Consider the following 6,284-nt stretch of genomic DNA (forward strand, 5'->3'; position numbering starts at 1 on the left):
GTCAAGACTAAATAATCCTGTTAAACCTGTTTTAAAATTCCCTGGACACATACTATTGGTTTTCTAGCTGTTTCGAGATGGAAAAGTACATTAACTAGTCTCACATTCCTGCTGCTGAACCATTATCATGATTGTTTATATATATATTTTTTTTTTCTTTTTTAATTTATTTATGGGGGAGAGAAAGAGAGAGAGAGACAGAGCGAGTGAGCAAGTGGGGGAGGGAGAGAGAGAGAGAGAAAAGAAATTCCCAAGCAGACTCTGCTATGTTAACAACGCAGAGCCCAACAGGGGCTCCATATCAAAAACCCTGAGATCATGACCTGAGCGAAAATCAAGAGTTGGATGCTTAACCAACTGAGCCACCCAGGCCCCCTCATGATCATGATTAAGGATTCCCAGTAGAGGTAAAAGAATAATCACTTGGAAATATGAATTTTTGAAAACAAAATTACATCAAGAGGTTCTAATTTCCACTCAGGTGATCATTCTCAGTTACATCTAGGAAATTCTGCCTCTAGTCACAGATGACACTAATACATAACAAATATTTATTAAATTTCTTCTTTTTAAATCAAACACATTTTACTTCCAATAAGTTTGGACTACTTGGAAGGGTTAGCATTGCATCCTTTGTAATTTTGAATATCTGGATGGTAGAGAACTCATGGCTGTAAATGTTTCTCCATCCCTCAAACCTGAATCCTATTCTCCCTGCTTCCTCAACAGCTATGGAAAAGGGTAGGTTAAGCTTTCAGGGAATTTGTGAGTTGGCAAGGAAACGAATAAAGTATAAAAATGCAGAATGTAGATAAAGAGAGCAGCCTGCCTTTAGGAGTCTGCAAAATCTCCGAATTCAATTTTGGAACTGCCTGTATCTCCAGTTCAATTTGTAAAGTTTCTTCGAGCCTCAAACAATGCATACCATGCTGCGAGAATTTATGAATCAGCTGCCGAATGAGTGAGCAGATGAGACTGGGCTCTGGATTCTACCAGATTGCATCCTAACTCCTTTCAAGAAGTGGCTGACCCTGGCTAAGCCACAGTTTTCTCATCTGTAAGGCAGAGTGATAAGAATTAGGGTTTTCATAAAGATTACCTCATAAGATAATAGTAATCATAATAATAATATTCCTACGAACTCCTCAAGCATAGGGATTGTGTTTTTATTAACACGGTTTTAGTACAGTGACCATAGAACTAGACCAAGAACAAGGGATGTGCAGCTTCCATCAGACACCATTTTAATATCTGTAAGAGTTGTAGCTCTTCCACAAAGGAAGATTATAGGAAAAATAAATAAATAAAGTCAGAAGAGGTTGTGGAAGAATTGTGTAAGGGCAGAATAATTCAATAAAATGGCAGTAATTTTAAAACCAAAGGCGAAAACAAAGATATGTCTTGGGCACCTGGCTGGCTCAGTTGGTTGGGCATCCAACTTCGGCTCAGGTCATGATCTCATGGTTTGACTCATGAGTTCGAGCCCCACGTCGGGCTACTGACAGTTCAGAGCCTGGAGCCTGCTTCGGATTCTGTGTCTCCCTCTCTCTCTGCCCCTCCCCCACTCGTGCGCATGTGCGGGCACTCTCTCTCAAAAATAAACATTAAAAAAAAATTTTTTTAAAAGATAAGTCCTAAGATCATTAAATAAATGTGAAATCCAATTAATCAGTGAAGAAAGTTAGCTATAATCTTAATAAGGGGTGTGGAATTCAATTTACCCAACTCAGGAGGAAAAATTAGTTAATGACCTATCTTGAAACCAAGAGAGATCACCTCATAAAAGACAGGAGTCTGGAGTTCATGTAGTTACAGTGAGTGTTAAAAGGGAGTTGGCATGTGGTCAGTGTCCCAGGGAGAATCCATCTCCTTTCTCAACTGAAACTTTTGGTAGATTTGCAGCCACAGTCGTCTGATGAAATGGCCGCTCTACCTTGCTTGTGACACTACAATTTTCAGGAGTGGGCTAGTGTTTTTAACCCAAAGAAATTTTGGAATAGAGTACCAAGATTAAGTAAATCTAATCTCAATCATTAACACTGTGTACTACGTTCAAAAATAGGGGTTTTTTTAAACTTTTTTTTAATGTTTATTTATTTTTGAGAAAGAGAGAGACAGAGCATGAGTGGGAGAGGAGCAGAGAGAGAGGGAGACACAGAAGCTGAAGCAGGCTCTAAGCTGTCAGCATGGAGTCTGACAAGGGGCTCAAACTCAGGAGCTCATGACCTGAGCCATGACCTGGCTCATGACCTGAGCCAAAGTCGGACACTTAACCGACTCAGCCACCCAGGTGCCCCAAAAATAGGTTTTTTTTTAATTATTCAGACAATTTGTATATATTTGGTATTTAAAACATTTTCAAGCTTTAAAAAATGTTGTCTATTAAGGTATCTAGCAGGTTAGCCTTCTGAAATCAATTTAAATGGATAATTGGGTAACTAATTTTAGATTCCTGATGTTAAGTCAAATGATATAAACAGTATTGAAATGCTTAAGAATCATCTTAAGAAGTTTAATTTATTAGCTTTACTTAAGAGGGGTGTAAATATATAAGAAGTTTTTTTTCTTATTAGAGAAATTTGAAGGGCTCTAAAAGAAAAATGAATATATTAAATTGATAAAAGCAGTGTGCAATATTTAAAGGAAGTCTATTAACTAGGTTTGTAACCAGAATTAAGGGAGGCTGATCCGTTCAATTTGAGTGGAAGAGGCATAAATCTGAGGCTCCCTTCAAAGTGCTTACTAAAATTATTAGATTAACAAGTAAAATAGGATTTGTAAAATCATTCAGCATATTTATTGAGTGTATGCTATGTGTTGGGCATTATTTTGGACACTAAGAATATAGCAATGAGTAAAAACAAGGGCAACAAATTCTTTATGGGGCCTACACTCATTAACCGTAAGAGCTTTAGAAAAAACTAAGTTATTAAATGTTTTTGCTTTAATGCATTGCATTTAATTTTTAAAACATTAGCTATAAATAGCGATGTACCTTAAAGGACATCAAAAAATTCACATTGACAGTTCTTTCCATTCACCCTGTATCTTTAGTGCCTAGCTCATATTCAACCTCAAAGTTGTGTGTGGCTGGAGTGTTGAATCTTCTATTTAGTCTTTCACATCACTCCCAAGAAATCTGAGTTACCCAAGGTTCTTTTCTTAAGATGCAAATGTCTCCAAGGTTAAGGAACTAGGAGATATTTACATCTTCATGTAATTCAATCCGATCGTGTTTCTTCTACCATCGGAGTGAAGGAATAAACTTTCTGATGGAAGGAAGAGAGAAAAATAACTTTGGGGCTGGAAATATTTATGCAGAAAAGGGAAATCTCTGGATTGGGGACACACTACAGGGCAGGGCTGGCAGTCCCAGGGGTAGCTGGGGAGCTTGGGGAATTGGGTGAGGGATACAGAAAGAGTGGTGGAGAGCGCAAAGAATTCTCAACTATTTCAAAACCTACCTCCACCCAGGAAAGAGAAGAGCAAGAGCCTCTTTTTTTTTTTTTTCTTTCCCAGGTGATTATCTGTCCCCAAAACCCAGAATCAAAATTGCTTTATTAAAAAGTTCCATTTGGGTAAATAAAACTTATGCAAAATGACCTGGAAACTCAAACCAACATTATTGTTTCAATAGGAAAATGTTTCTCACCTTTACACAGACCACTTACAACCAGTCTATTGAAACATAACCTATCTGTAAATTGACCATTATTGTGAGAACCCACTCACAAAACCACACCCAGGCAGTTCCAAAAAACCGGAGAGACTCTGCAGAAACCCAGCAATGACCTAAACTACGGGGTTTCCCGGGGCAAGCCTAAACTAAGAACTCACTGAGCTTTGCAATCTGTACCCACATTTCAGCTTCCCCCACCCTAGCAGTCACACAATTCACATATTCCAAACCCGCACGCAGCGCTGGTGGCCCCTGTGACAGCTCACCAACCTCCAGAATTGTGACTAATTGCAAATTCCCCACACTGACATTTAGGCACCAACCAGAGAGCAGGTAGATGAGGTTGGGGGAGAATTGTATAGGGGTTGATGCCTCAGGCTCTACAGTCTGAAAGAACTAGGTTTAAAACCTCAGTGCCACGCCCTGGCTACATGACCACTGACAGGTTGCTTAACCTCTCTGCACCTCAGTTTCCTGGTCTGTAAAATGGGGATAAAAATGATACCTATATCATGGAGTTTCTGAGGGGTTTAAATGAAATAATGCACATACATCATTGCACCTGACCTACAGCGAGGGCTCAGACTTGCACTTGTGTGTACAGCAAGTACGAGCCTGATTTACAGTAAGTGAACAGAGAACGTCTCATATCTTCTGCTTGCAGTATGCCATACATGAAGACAGTAGTTACTGACATCTTGGTGGGCTTAAATAATTTACAGCCTTTTTCTCAACGTTAAAGAAGCCAAGAAATCATCCCAATTCTTATTTGGGGTCTTGAGATGCTGGAGTGCATTACAGGCTTTATCAACACTTTCTAAGAGTTGACGAGGATTTGGCTTTAATCTGGTAAATGAAAATTTCACCAAGAGTCATGGAAGAGTTATGAAGAAAAAGTGCAATGCTCTAAATGATGCACTTTCAAATAACCAGTGCCTTTCCAGACATTCAGTCCCATACCGGACCAAAATACCACTGACAACAGTTCCGTGAGAAAATGATTTTTCTAAATAGATCCATATAAACCAGGCTGAGTGATTAAGGGGGAAAATGAGTTTAATAATACAGTATTAGACTGCGTATCATCCAAGTAAAGTGTACTGTAAAAAATGTTTTGAATATAAAATTGACCTCCGGTAACTTTAGTGTTGTAAATACTTGTATTATAGTGAGGTAGACAGTTTAAAAAAACTCTCCATTAGACAGACTTAAAATTTTGTAATAATATTTAAGAAAATGATAACATTATGAAAGAATGAAATATCTGATTAATGCGTAACTTTGTACAACTCGAATATAAACTTTTAAAATATTAGAAATTATAACATTTGAGTGCATATAAGGTTTGTACATTAAGATGAATTGCATGCTGTCCATTTCCCCTTTGCACTTTCAGCCACCTTAAATAAACAAATATATACAGCCGTAACAGAACAACAGTGCATCCAAAGCAAATGTGCATTTTAAATTATTTCTCCTGGCCAAGTCTTTTTTTTTTTTTTTTTTTACTTAGCATTTTATATTAGCATTTTTTTAAAAATCATTCTCACCCTTTCTTGGACAGTTTGTAGTTCTCTGAACCAAACAAGCAACAGGTTTAGATCGAGAGAGAGCAAAACCACTTAGGAAAAAACAAAAACTTTTTTTTTTTTTTAATGGTTGGTACAAGTTCCCTTGTTTAAACCATTTCATGGTCAAAGCTAGGAAGGAAACTAATGCTGCAAAGGGCCTACATATGGGCAATGTTTGAAAATAATACTGGTGCAGGCTGGGGGAAAGTTCATGTTTCTGACAATCTGGGAATGGTATTGAAATTGTGTTGTGCTCTCTCCTGCTTCCTTTCGGAAGATGAATACCGCCCCTGCCTCCTCCCTCACTGTCCCTTCCCCATCTCCCACTCCAAGCTCAATGTAACACTTAGCTCTTTTCACAGTTTCTCATTACTAAGTTTTAAAAACATTGCCTAACTGGTAATTACAATCTGAAACAATTCTTTTGGGGGAGCCCTGGGCTATTGCTGGTTGGTAATCTTTCAGGAATGTTAGAGAGAGGGGAGAAAACATAGATTTTAAAGAAATCTACGGGCACAGGGACCTGTGTCCCCTTTCATCCTCTCTTCCCTGTTTCTGGCCTGCCCCCTTCTCCCCATCCTTCCTTGGGGCCCACGACCTCCCGTCCTGACTTCATCCTCTGCTTCTTGGCTCATTTCCCCTCCTCTGCACCTCTTACCTTAGTTACATAGCTTCCCGTCCCTACTCACTTTTTGTTTAACTGGAAAATCACCTTCCCCTTAAAAGGGGATGTCTGAATTTTGGCAAATTCTGTTCAAAGAAATCAATTAGAAACAGACACCATAGAAGGGTTTTTCCTGGGTTACCTCCAGCCTGGCTAATACACCTCAGTGTCAGCCCCATCAGAGGCAGGCCTTGTGGTTTCTCATTATCCTTCAGGGGGTTCCATTTGGACTCATTCTTGTCATTCCATCCATACCAGCCCCCCTTTCCCCTACCAGAAAAAGCAACAGAAAGGACCTGAGCCCCCTTGAGTGAGATGCCGGTTGCCAGCTCCCTCTCCTGGGAGAGCCCAGGGCAGCCAGGTATAAAAG

The sequence above is a fragment of the Prionailurus viverrinus genome, chromosome F2 (genome assembly GCF_022837055.1).
Source record: "Prionailurus viverrinus isolate Anna chromosome F2, UM_Priviv_1.0, whole genome shotgun sequence".
Classification (NCBI taxonomy): domain Eukaryota; kingdom Metazoa; phylum Chordata; class Mammalia; order Carnivora; family Felidae; genus Prionailurus; species Prionailurus viverrinus.